Here is a 13,316-nt window from a genome sequence, read left to right on the forward strand (position 1 = left end):
TTTGCACCCCAAAATCTGTCTCCTTCTGGATCTATAACCTTGTTTTGGTCTCCCTCCCATCCTTCTACCTGCTGTTACCACTCTGTAATACCCTTTCATTCCCTCATCTGCTGTTGGAATTGCCTCCTGAGGTTAAAAACCAGCAGGACTTTTCCCCCCTTCTGGCTTTCTTGGGGAGAGCTTTTCCTCAGCAGTTTGATGCTTACAATCCATGGGAAGGAATTTGCCATGGGGCCTTCAGTCAGAGAAGGAGTTCTGCTCGTGGTCCCAGAGCCGTTGTCAGGATGCAAGAGAGAGTCAGGATAACGCTTACACGTGTTGCTTGCCGTTGTTATTTGGGGAGCAATGAGGAAAACCAGCGAGGTTCATTGGAGTTCACAGCTGCGAGCCTGACTGCAGCGGAGAGCGTGTAACAGATCCCCATGCATGTGACTGGGATGGGGTCTATTTATGTCTCCATAAACATGGAATTATGAAACACCCGCCGTGGAGATGGGGCTGCTCAAGTCCTGGCCTGACCTGCTCGGCTGTCATTGGACTTGCACCTCCTTGGGAGCGCGCAGTGGATCTGAACCCACTGCAGGACATGGTGCTGCTGGGAGATGCTTATTGAAAGGGAAGCAGGTCAAGTAATAAAGCAAAGAATCCACCAGTGCGTTAGCAGGTAAGAGGGGAACGTGCTGGGGGTGAGTTTGTGTAATGCAACCTTACCTTGTGCACCTAAGAGCCCTTCACAGAAAGGAATCCCAAAAAAGAGGTAGTATTTTCTTTCGTACAGTCCAGATGTGAAATCCTTTAAACAGATGTGGCTGAGACCTGGATTCCTTCTGCAAAATAATAATTAAGGGGTGAAATAATAAGATACTGTTATAATAAGATTATGAAAGAAGGACAAGAAGATGTGGGAGAAATGGGTTACGGGGTTGTGTATACTTTGCTTTTGTACTTAGTAGGTGGTACTGATGGGGACCAGCATGCTACAAGGCTGCCATGGGGAATGAATAGCTGGTCCTGCTCCAAGCCCGCTCCATCCCTGGCAGTGTTCAAGGCCAGGCTGGATGAAGCCTTGGGTGCCATGGTTTAGTGTGAGGTGTCCCTGCCCATGGCAGGGGCGTTGGAACTGGATGATCTTCAGGTCCTTTCCAACCCTAACTATTCTGTGATTCTATGTGTCCCTTCTGCATCACTGGGACAATCCCAGGCACCTCTGCATCAGCTCCCGTGCCAAGCCCGCATCCCAGGTCCAAAGGTCAGTGATGTTCCTGCCCCAGATGCTGGATTCCTCCCTCAGGTCACCCTAGCGCAGCATCTCCTCATCCAGCACCCATGCTGGGTGTAGCTCGCTGCTGTAGGCAGGCTCAGGGAGCCTCCTTGGGATCCGGAGCCCATTGCCAGAGGGGATGAGTGGCAGGGCTGTGCGCTGGGTTGCACCGGGCAGGAGCTGGGACAAGCAGCAGCCTGTGCAGGCAGGTGAGTGGAAAACCAGAGCCTGTGCTGGGGACTGGGGGAAGAAGTCATGAAAGGAGGGAGGAGGAAAGCATGGAGGGGAAAAACACCAATGAGATCCTGGTTTTACTGTTTCAGAGCAGAGACAATCCAACCTCTGCCTCATTGCAGCAAGTGCCTGAGCAGACCTCCCTTTCACACACAATGTCCCCAAACCTTTGTCTTTCTCCTCTCTAATGTAGCTTATAGGCACATTGCATCCCTGTGTCTGCTCCCTTTAGCCTCTTTCTGTATCTCCCTAGGGAATAATCTGCTCCTTGGGAAGTTTGTCCTAAGACTAAAAGATGAGGTGAAGTGGAAGGAGCAGCATCCCCATGCAAGCTGTCATGTTGCTGCTGCTCAAGAGCCAAAGAAAACCCCCAAACCCCAAATTCAGCTCATTCCCTCATGAAAATAGAGCCATGCCCCATACTGCGTGGCTGGACATGGTTTTCAAGTGATGTTCTTTCTTTGCCTTCTCCTGTTACTGTTAAGGCTGCTCTATGCCTTGTGCAATCCTGCCCTCGGGATGAAGCTCAACCCAAAGGAGCCATGGCAGGAGTTTGCTGGAGCGCCCTGCCTGAGCTTGCAGCTCCCTCTGACTCCAGTTGGCACTCCAGGATATCGGAGCTGTGATTTATGTTCCACAAGGAAGTGCAGCATCATGTGTTTAGGATAAGGTGCTGAGCATCACTTAGGCTTGACAACTGCGGGATTCAGAGGACATAAGGCATCCAAACTCCTTAGTTTGTTTTGCTTTATTGATAGTCATTTAGTAGGAGGTGTACACAGGGAGCATTGCTGAGGTCTGGGTGCGTAAGAAAAGCAGGATCAAGCCTTTCACCTGTGAATTTGAAGGCTATTTTTTCCTCATTCAAAACACACTCATCCCTCACATCGTCGCTGATGCTGCATTTGCTGCGCAGGGGTGCTGTACCCTTGGGTGGCAGAGGGGAGTCGAGCTCCGGAAGAGCTCCCTTTGGCTTGGATTCAAACGGATCTGTGTAAGGGCTTCAATGAAGTGCATAATTGGGATGGTGGCCGCTTTCCCCCATGAGTTCTACCGGATGAGCAATGTCTCTGTAATGAGCCGCTGTGTTTCTGCTGGGTTTTGGAGCCTTGGTATTTCAGCACTAGCGCTTAGATCCTTGCCTCTTCCTTACAAGTTGTATTTAACCAGGAGCCGGGCTGTCAGTAAGAAGTGGTTCCTGCCACTGCCCTTCGTAAAAGGTGATTACAAAAGCAAACAGAACGATGGCTCTGGGTTCACGGTTGGGAAGCTGGAACAAAATGAGGCTTAAACAGCAATGAGTCAATGCAGCAATGAAGTGCCTATTTAGCGGTAAATAGCGGCTGGCTGCCATTCCCTGCTTCCAAGCCCGTGTGCCCTGGAGGGGTTTGGAAAGGGGTGATGCAAACTGATGAGTCACAGTTCAGAACAATGGTTTCTTCATGCGAAATGAGTCAGGATAAAAGCAAAACAGGTTTTTCAAGAAGCTGAAATTAAGAAGAGGAATAAAATAATGGGATGTCTTTTAACCCTGTGCTGAAAGCGTTCAACCTTCTTTCTGCAGAGCAAGTGGTTGTGGTGCATCCCCGAGACCAGTGGATTCGACTGGGCCTGCTTGCACTTAGCTTTCCACTCTCGGGGTGTGCATGCAGACAACCAGAGCAACAGATGAATGCCGTGTGTATGAGCGCTAAGACTGGTGTATGTATGACAGTGCCTCTTAACACGGAATTGCAGTGGTTCCTCTGCACCGTGCTCCCTGTGCTCTCCCCTTTGCTTAATGTAGAAGGTTGGTTCCATTGAGAGATGAGCTGCATGCTTGGGACCTCGACAGCCAGTGCTCTCTGCCCCCAGCCTGGCCTCCCATGGGTGCTGCAGTCCCTTTTAGCATCCCAGAGTGGTTTGGGTTGGAAGGGACCTCAAAGCTCCTCCAGCTCCAACCCCTGCCACGGTTTCTTGTGGGCCCCTTTAGGTGCTGGGAGCTGCTCTAACATCTCATATGTAATGAGATGTTATAGCACATATATATATACACACACATATATATGTGCTGTAAGGTTTTATTGCAGGAATTATCACTTTAGCAATCTGAATGCAGATACTTCCTATTCTTAAGGACTTCATTACATCAGACCAGTTAGGTAAAGGGGAGGGCAAGCTACCCTCTGTCAATAAAGACACCATAATCCGGTTAATCCAGCAAGCCAGAGGAAGGGTTTATTTCCTTCCTCGGACTACGTGTATCCACAGGATGAGCAGTGGATTTCCCAACGCCCTCCCTCATCCCTCCGTGCCCTGCACCTTGCTCAGTTGGTCCGAGGAAGGAGAATCCCAAGTCTCGATGGCATCTTCCCCGCTGTCAGAGCTTCTTCTCCTTCGGTCCAAGCCCTCATTCCAGGCCGGGATGCCCTCGGGAGCTCTCCTGCTCTCGCTGCTTTCCATCCATAGGTGGCAGCAGGCTGTAAACTCTTTAACCTCTCCACGCTGCTGTTGCTCAGGAGCTCAGAGCGGTGTGCAGTGAACTCCGGAACTTGGGAGCGCGGAGCCTGGTCTAAGAGGGGTGAATTATGTTCCAAGGCGCAAATCACCCCTTGCAGCTCTTGGCTGAATTGCTCTATGAAGACAAATAGCACAAAGGCAAACGCAGGGGTAAGAAAGGGCAGATGAGCCCCTATTTCAAGCCAACACAGGCAAAGAGCAGCAATTGTGTTTGATGAGTTACCCAGGAAAAGCGACGCGGTGACAGCTTTGCCTTGTACAAGCAGGGGGGTGCAGGGGTCGTGTTTGTGATGCAGATTTAAGTGGGTTTGCTCAGATTTGCTTTTGCACTTCGGGGATGTGAGGATCTCTCTTTGCTTTCCCCTGGGGTGATGCCTGTTTCCTGCCTGGGTTGGTCTCTGTAGCATCCCCAGGCAGGCTTGGCATGGTGGGGACATGAGGATGGTGCCATGCAGGGTTGGCTGCTCCTGCTCCAGCAGCACACGGAGTGTGATCTGCTCCATGGTGGTAATCACCCCACTGCATGGCGTGCTCAGGATACTGATACATCCGTCTTCGCCAGCATCACGCCATGGCTGCCCTGGGCTCTGCAGTGCCATGAGCCAGCCCTCCTCCAGCACCCACATCCCAAACCCGCTCTTGAGGATGGAGAAGATGATAAAGGATGCAGGTCAGCATCAAGGCATTTGTACTCACAGTGATATTAAGGTGCAGGTCCCCACTGGCACTGTTCATGTATCAGATGGGGCAGCCACAGCTTCTCTGGGCACCCTGTGCCAGCGCCTCAGCACCCTCACAGGGAAGAGCTTCTGCCTAAGAGCTCATCTCAGTCTCCCCTCTGGCAGGTTAAAGCCATTCCCCCTGTCCTGTCCCTACAGGCCCTTGTCCCAAGCCCCTCTCCAGCTTTCTTGCCAGCCCTACATTTAACATGTTTCAATACATTTGTTTTCCACATCCCACACAAGGCAAAGAGCTCATTTCACTCGATGCGGGTGCAATGCTGGTGCCACTGCTGGGCCATGGGGTACCCTGTGCTGGGAGCCCCGTGCATTACCCCACGCTGCCAGCGTGTGGGAATTCTCCATCCCCACAGCCTCCGCTCCCCAGCAGGGCTCCGAAGTGAAGCACGATCCTTGTTTGCACCCCGTGCCTGGCTTTGCAGGCAGGATCACCCCTATTTTGACACCTCTCAGAAGCTCACAGCAATGAGTGACGGCTCTTTGAGAGGAGCAGCAGCTCCGCTCCGGCTGCTGTTGACAGGAGCAGATGACAGGAATATGAGGGCTTAATTATTATGTAATTAAGTTGAAGTGATCATTTATGTCTGTTTAGTGTCTAACATAAAATAAGCTGGTGATCTCAGCGCAGTTCACAGTGGCCTTTGGTTAGAAACCATGAGCATGTGGGATGTGAATAGGGAGAGAAGGAGGTCTGGGAGCGGGTTCCTGCATGGAGGGTGGATGTGCATGGAAGACTGGGATTCTGTGGTGTTCTGCCTGGATTTGGGTGGGATTTGGGTGGCTTCTTCCCTTCTGCACTCCGGGAGATTCCCAAGGAACCATTCTCATGTCAGAGAGCTGTGAGAGCAGTGGCTCTTCATAATATGTAGTATAAAATGTGCAGGATGCAGGGGTGTTGCTGTGGTCCTCGGAGCCAGGCTCACCGTGGTCCTGCCTGGCCTAAGGTGGGAAACCCTCCGCCTCCATCACTCTCACTGGTCCCAAGCACCCAGGAGCACCAGCAAAAAGCCCCTATTCAAACCACCAATGAACACCCCAGCTTCTTGGTAGCCCTCCAGAATCAGATTTCCTTGGAAGCAGAGTTCAGAGGATGGTCCCTGTCCAGGATAAGCACATGCAGGGATCCTGCCATGCTGTGAGCATCCTAAGCCTGAGCGTTGGCAATGGTTGGTGCCACACATTGTGACTGTAAAGGACATAAGTGAGTGTCTCTCTGTCTTCCCATGTCATTCCAATCCAGGAGCTGTGATTTTCAGCATTAAATTCTATTCACATAAGCTACTCAGTATAGCTGTGCCTGCAGGATACTCTTACAAGGCTAAAACCCCCTTTTAATTTCAGGTTAATGCTGGTGCTGGTGCTCTGCTGTAATACCCAAAAGCTTCTGCACCCACAGGTGGGAACTGCATGAGGAGATGCTCTTTAACCAGAAACCTTCACTGCAGTTTGGCTTTTTGGTGGTGGTTGATGCCATTGGTGTTGTTTCATCGTTCTTCTCTCAGCAATAACGTTAGGGAACGTTAGAGCAGGTGCGAGGCTGTTTGGGCTTTAAAGGCATTTCTTGTTGTGGTTCACATCTGCATCAGGCAAACCAAAGGGAGGTATCGCAGTTACGGAGGGAAATTCACAGCTTAAGCATCACACTTCCTAGAAACCCCTTCTGCTCAGGCTTGGGCTATCGGGGCCTCATTCCCAGGCTCCATCTGTGCCTGCTGCTGCAACGCACCGAGTGCCTGCAATTCCTTCCAGAAGAAGCTGAGCCTCTGTTCAAACCCACCCATTCCTGGCTGGAGCTGCCCATGGCTTTCATCCAGCAAGGACCCCACAGTGCTATTGAGCTGCGGGACAGGGGATGTGGCAGCCCCTGAGGGGCCGGGCGCTGGAAGGGGGTGATGCTCTTCCTGCCATCAGGAGGGTTCTGCTCAGTCTCTACAGCAAGTGCTGCTTTACATTGATTTGCACGGTTGCTCTGCATAAACCATGCGGGGAAGTAACCGCGGCACAGCCCAGCAGTGTTTGTACCTAACAAACACGGACTTCAGCGTCTCCCCACCCTTCCCTTGTGGTTTGCTGCTTTGGTTGTTGTACTGATGGTGAATGTGGTGCGTGATAACAGCGCTGGAGCCGGGACCTGCCCCTCCACGGGCAGCGCAACGGGTGGTGGGGTGGTTTCTTCTAGGCTGCCCCATGGGCATGAAGCCGCTCTGCAGGCACTCAGTGTGATCCCCATGGAAGCTTCAAACCAGCCCATGCGCTGCGTGTCCCATAAATGCTTTTCCCAGTACTGGGATGTCTGCCATGGAGGCGGCAGTGCCCAGGCTGGAGCACACTCCATCAGGAGCTTCGCCAGTGACCTGCTGGGACTTTTCCTGCAGAAAAGAGCAATTCCCATGTGTTGCTACCATGAAAGCAGCTCCTTTGTTCACATCCCTGCATCTCTCTGGGTCTCTTCTGCTCCCATTCATCCTGTGTCATTTGGAGCAGCAGCGATGGCTCAGCCTGCGGGGCTGAAGTGCCACTTTGCTATTGAATTAGACATGAGAAGCCATAGATTTATTGTGATAACAACTTTATGCTGCTTTCATCATTCAGCAAAGAGCACTGCATGCAGGGAGCACAGGGAAGCTGACGGTCCTCAGGCTGCACTGATGCTGAACAGCCTGATGTGCCTTGGGGATCCCTGTTCCTATTCCCATCCCTGTCCCCACTGCTGGGGTGGGAAGGGGCTCAAGCAGGGCTGTGCTGCCAGCACAGAGCCTGTGCGCAGCAACAAGGGGAAGCTCTCTTGGGGCAAAGCCCCTCTCCACCACATCAGACCCAACCCAAACTGCTTGGAGAGCCGCGCGTACCCTGGGGAGGGAGGGGGGCAGCCCCAGTTTCTCTCTCTGGAGCCAGCGGGCCCACATTGACCACAAACCCCAAACCAACAGCGGTGCCTTGGGACAAGCAGCATCCTCTCGAGCAGGGCCGGTGGCTGCTGAAAGCGGTGGCGCGGGGAGGGAGGGAGGGAGGAAGGAGGGGGCCGGTGCTGCCGGGAAGCCAAACCCGCTCCTCTGGGCTGGTTCTCCGCAGCAGCCCGCGGGCAGAGCGCTGGGATCCTGTGTGTGGGGCTGACACCGGCTCTGCGCTGCAGAGCTGACTCGTGCTGCGTGGGGAAGGTGATGCTCCCGGTGTCTCCTGCCCCAGGTGAAGGCGGCAGAACCGCGCCGAGGGGAGATGATGGCCACGGGGAGCTGAGCTCTGAGTGGGACAGGCAGAGCTGCAGGACCCGTGTCTCAGGAAGGAGATGCTGCCTTGATAATTTGGGGTCATAATTGCACATAGAGGAGTGGGAGGCAAGCATCTCCCCGTGCTGCTGAGCGGCACTGAGCTGTGACAGGGCTCAGCTGAGCACAGCAAAGCCAGCGTGGAGGTTGGGGAATGTGGCTTGGCCATTAGAAGAGCAGAGGTCGGGCTGGGTCAGCTGAGGCAGCATTTCAGTCCTTAGATTTACATTTGATGGTGGCACAAGATGAGAAACAAATTCCTCCACAGGTGAGCTTAGTTTGTCAGTCCTCTTGCTTGGATTGGATCCAGGAGCATGCCCCATCCCTGGCAGTGTTCAAGGCCAGGTTGGACACAGGGGCTTGGAGCAAGCTGCTCTAGTGGAAGGTGTCCCTGCTGTGGCAGGGGTTGGAGCTGGATGAGCTTTAAGGTCCCTTTAATACAGCCCATTCCATGGTTCCAAAAGGGGCTGCAGCACCCATGGGAGGCCAGGCTGGGAGCACACAGGACTGTTGAGGTCCCAGTGAGCCCATGTCGGTGCTCTTCAGCCTCCCTGCTGCCTTCCTCCCATGGGTACCAGCCTCCCCCTGGTTTCGGTCTCAGGTCTCCCCGTCCCCCGTCGGTTTCGCTCTGAGTTTCAGGTTGGGATGAGTCAAAACCTCATAGCAAACACAACTGAAGCTACTCCCTGCAGCAGCGCTTCAGCTTGGACCAGCACGCAGGAGCATCCTTGGGGACAGGCCCTGCACACGGAGCCATGTCCCATAGCGGGGCACAGCCCTGGTCCCGCAGCGGGGACACATTCCTGGCCCCATGCCCTCCCCAGGAAAGACAAAGGGGCACAAAGTGAAGCAGAGAATGGAGTTGTTTTGTCTCTGCTCCTGCCACTGGAAGCTCACCTGAGCTGGGTTCAGCCAACAGCTGAGTCTGGGAAGTGTTTCAGTCCTTGCTGGGAACTGACTCCTGGTTCTTTCTTGTCATTCAATAAGGAGCTAATACCTCGCTTCTTTACCCCAGCCATACAGCCCTTCACATCCCCAGGCAGCAAATCTTCCCCTGCTCCATGATCCCCCCATCTTCCACAGATCCCTTCTATGGACACACACAGACACCTCAAATGCAAAGTGGGTTTGTAAACGCAGGATGAGCTCAGTGCTGGCAGCGCCCGGCATCCCAGCCCTTCCTCAGCAGCCAGCAAACACCTTCAGGCTGGGAAATCAGCCAGAGTGGGATTTCTGTCAGGGTCCAAGTGCATTTCCTTCTGGCTAGCAGGGAAGTGCTGCCCTTGGGTTGCTTGGCCACGTGTTTGTTAGTTAGTGTAAAATGATTCTGTCTGCTTAGGCAGCATTGTCCATTGAATTGTAAGGAGATGGCACCCCTTGGCTATGCCAAAGGTTATAAAGTATATAAGAAAAGCCAGCCAGCAGTCCCATAAGCTGGTCAATGGCATCCCTGTGTCCTCCCATTGGAAAGCAGAGTTACACTGAGATTACTATTTCATTTGGGAAATAAACCTGTTCTTACTCTATGCAGTCCATCAAAGCAGCCAGGCCCAAGGTAATCCCTGCGGATGAGCAGGCTCCAGGAGTTTGGAATGAAACAAAGAGTCCCCACTCCAACTGATAGTCCAGGCACCAGGCTGTGCCCCTCCATCTTTGCTTGTGCATAGTTCGTGGGGAGCTGGGCTTGGCTTACGGTGCAGATGGGGTTGTTGGTTGGGGATGAGCTACCCTGAAGGTGAGATGTTCTCCTGCTGGTCTCATCCTTCTGCACCCGGGAGGGGAAGCAGAGCTTTGGTGGTGCTGAACAAAAATCACAGAGGAAAGAAAGAGGAGAAACAGAATCTATTGATTTGTCCAGGCCGTTTCCCCCTGGAATGATGAAACAAACGTTTTCCAGCTCCTTCTCCAGACTCCCTTTTAGTTCTGCTGCCTATTGGGGCATTCTATGAGAAGGTGTTTCTGCCAGGAGCTGCAAACGCACCCATCCTAACACCGAGCTTCCCTGCTGCTGCACGCCCAAAGCAGTCCTCTCACTGAAGATTACAGCCTTCAAAAGTCCATTTAATTTTGCTCTGAAGGCACTTTAACCAACGTTTACCTTTGAAGAAGCTCATAGAAAACCACCATGAAAGCTCAGCAGTTCACCATCGCTCTCTTGCTATTCACCATCAAACCCAAACGCAACCTCGCAAGCAGAGAGGCAAAAGGGACCTTTCAGCACAGGCTTTGCCGGGTTTCCTGGTGTTTCCTGTATTGTGTCCTGCATTTAACGGGCTCTTTTCCAGCTTCCCTGCTGAGACGATGCCTGGACCCAAAGGGGAGGTGAGCAGGGAGAGCCAGAGCAACAAAACCACTCGGAGCCAACCTTCTTTTCCCCCTTGCAACTGCTACACTCATCACACGGGAAACACCCGCGTTACCTTTGCTCCCCGTGTCAAACAACTCGGTGCGTATTTGCCTTGTCCCATCCACATGTTGACATTCTTCATCCTTCTGTTATTACAGATGCTGCAAAGGCAATAACCCTGAAATGTCACAGCTGTGGAGTCGTACAGAGCGGTTACGATGCTGTGGTTCAATAATCACTCAACATCTAAATACGAGGTGTAAGATGATGGAATCTGCAAGAACAAGAACACCGCAGGGTGCAGGAACGGAGGGGCTCCCATCCCTGCTCAACCTGGGAAGTTTTGCATGGCCTGAGAGGGTTAAGTCATAGAATCATAGAATAGTTTGGGTTGGAAAGGACCTGAAGATCATCCAGTTCCAACCCCCCTGCCATGGGCAGGGACACCTCACACTAAACCATGGCACCCAAGGCTTTGTCCAACCTGGTCTTGAACACTGCCAGGGATGGAGCATTCACAGCCTCCCTGGACAACCCATTCCAGTGCCTCACCACCCTTACAGGAAAGAATTTCCTCCTTATATCCAATCTAAACTCCCCCTGTTTGAGTCAATTTAAATCTCTTCTAAAGTGCTGCAAAGCTCATGTAGAGCTCATCCCTCTGAGGTTTCGAGCTGCTCCCTGCTCCTTGCTTTGCTCCCAGCAGCGTTTGGCAAGCTGTTCAGCAGAGGAGGCTTGTAAGGGACAGGCTGAACAAAAGACTTGCTAGGAAAGTCATTCACCAGACATCAGCAATGCCCATTGAGGGACCATGGTGGGGGGGCAGGTTCACACCGTAGCTGGGCATTCCAGGGGATGCTGGATGCTGCACTGGGCTGTTGGTGCCATGTCGAGCACCTGCTGCTCCTCACCCAGCGTGGTTCTGCTGCCTGCACTGCTCAAGGGCTTTCCCCCATCACTCTCCTGAAGCATCTCCCTCTTCTTCCTCGGACAAGGTGATGGCCGGAGCAGCCACCTCCTGCTTGGCTCCTGCGCGGCACCATGGGAGCAGTTCATGCTCCAAAGGGATCTTTGGTTTACCGTTAACCCCTCCCCAGAGCTGAGAATAACCTATGTCAGCAGTTAAGTCTTTTCCCCTCTTAAGGGTGTCTTCAGTGACAATCACATTTAGTTACCTCTGTAACAAGTGCTGGTGGCTGGCAGCTCCCCAGCCAGCTGCATCCCTGCCGTATCCCATCCAGCTTCACCTTTATGGATGGAAGGGAGCTGGATGGAAGTACCTTTACGGGGTGTTTCCCACCAGAGCTGCTCCTCCTGGTTGGCCCGGGAGGACTGTATTTGCTGAGTCCCAAAGCTCAGGTTGTGTTTTCCAACCATAAAGGACCGCTGTGAGCTGGAGGCAGCAGCATCACCTCCCCTGGTGTCCAGTGGGGCAGTTACTTTATCATCAATGACTACTCTTTAATGCTTGGGGTGGAAAACGCTGCACATGGCTGGCTGGTGGGAGGTGGCTGTGGTTGCTGTTGGTGTGGGGAGGCACGCTCTGCTCTGGCTGTGCCGGTGCCCAGCCTGCACTCCTGGAGCTTGGCTGTTTATAGTCCTTCTTCCTCCTGGTGTATTTAGATAAGCCAGTTTTAGAGCTGTTCTCTAGCGCGCAGAGGACTGGGAGATGCTCGCAGGCTTCGGATCAGAGGAATGACCAAAGTCCTCACGGCTGGGCTCACGTTTGGCTCTTGCCATGCGGATGAACAGCGGCGCTGCTGCCCTGTGCCTGACTGTGCCTCAGCATCCTCGCGCCTCAGAAAGCCTGAAAACCTTCCCCTTTGTCAATTTAAAGCCATTCCCCCTTGTCCTGTCCCTACAGGCCCTTGTCAAAAGTGCCTTTCCATCCGAAGGATGGATACGGGCAAAGCCGTGGTCTCACCCTGTACCCCCAGAACCGCTTGTTTCTGTGGGTGAACTTCAGTGTATGGGGCCTTCAGAGGAGCAGAAAGAGCTTCCCACAAGCAAACCCAGCCCCATCTCCATCACTCCCACTTCCCCACGCTGATCATCCACGGAAGGTGATGTTTAAACCCTCCCCATCGCACACACGAGTCCGCTTTTAACTTGTGCCTTAAATGAACAGGGAATGGGTCTGTCAAGTGAAGCAAGGCATGAAAGGCAGAGGCAGCAATTGTGAAAGCCATCTGGTTCAGCCAGGGTCGGCGCTGGCCGGAGCGGGACTTCTCCCTTGTTTTGTGGGTTAGTCATCGGCCTGTTTATTTCTTTTAGAGTTCTTTTCCCTGCTCATCTGTTGCAATCACAGCAGACACATCATTTCACAGCCCTACATGGAAATCCAAGACCCAGGAGCTATTTTTAGCACACAAAATGTCTCCCCTAAATGTATTAACTTCGGAAGAGTAAATATTAAATACTCCCATCACATTAAAGGCGTTTATGGCGAAGTGCAAGCACCGGCGTTTTTAATGGGTAGGGGAAATTATGTTACACCACCAGCACTTAATCAAACACAATAAACCCAGGCCTTGCTGCAGTTCTGTGAGGGTAAGTTGAAGGGAAATGAATTCACTTTCACATCCGTCGCCGATGATTTACTGACACTGGGGCAGATTGGCCCCATTAGTATTTATGGTGGCACTTGCAATCCTTATGCAGAACAGGCAGGTGAGAGCCTAGCATTTATTTTGCCATTAAACTGAAATGATTCTTCACCTGCTCACTCCAGATCAAGGCACTCAGCGCTATCTGTGATGAGGGTACTACAGGCAAACCCCAAGCAAGCAACATAGGGAAGCCCTGTGTGCTGTAAGTGCTTATATATACATACATATATATATATATATATATTTCTAACTTTATTGGGAAAGTATGTCCCAGGTTGGGCTTTAGGAGAAGGACAATGTGGAGCCCTGGTGCCTGGACAAACAGCAGTGATCCTCATGGCTGATGGCTCTCACCTGATG

Source organism: Pezoporus occidentalis, unplaced genomic scaffold, assembly GCF_034315485.1.
Source record: "Pezoporus occidentalis ecotype Australia unplaced genomic scaffold, CSIRO_AGI_Poc_V1 ctg55, whole genome shotgun sequence".
NCBI classification, from domain to species: domain Eukaryota; kingdom Metazoa; phylum Chordata; class Aves; order Psittaciformes; family Psittacidae; genus Pezoporus; species Pezoporus occidentalis.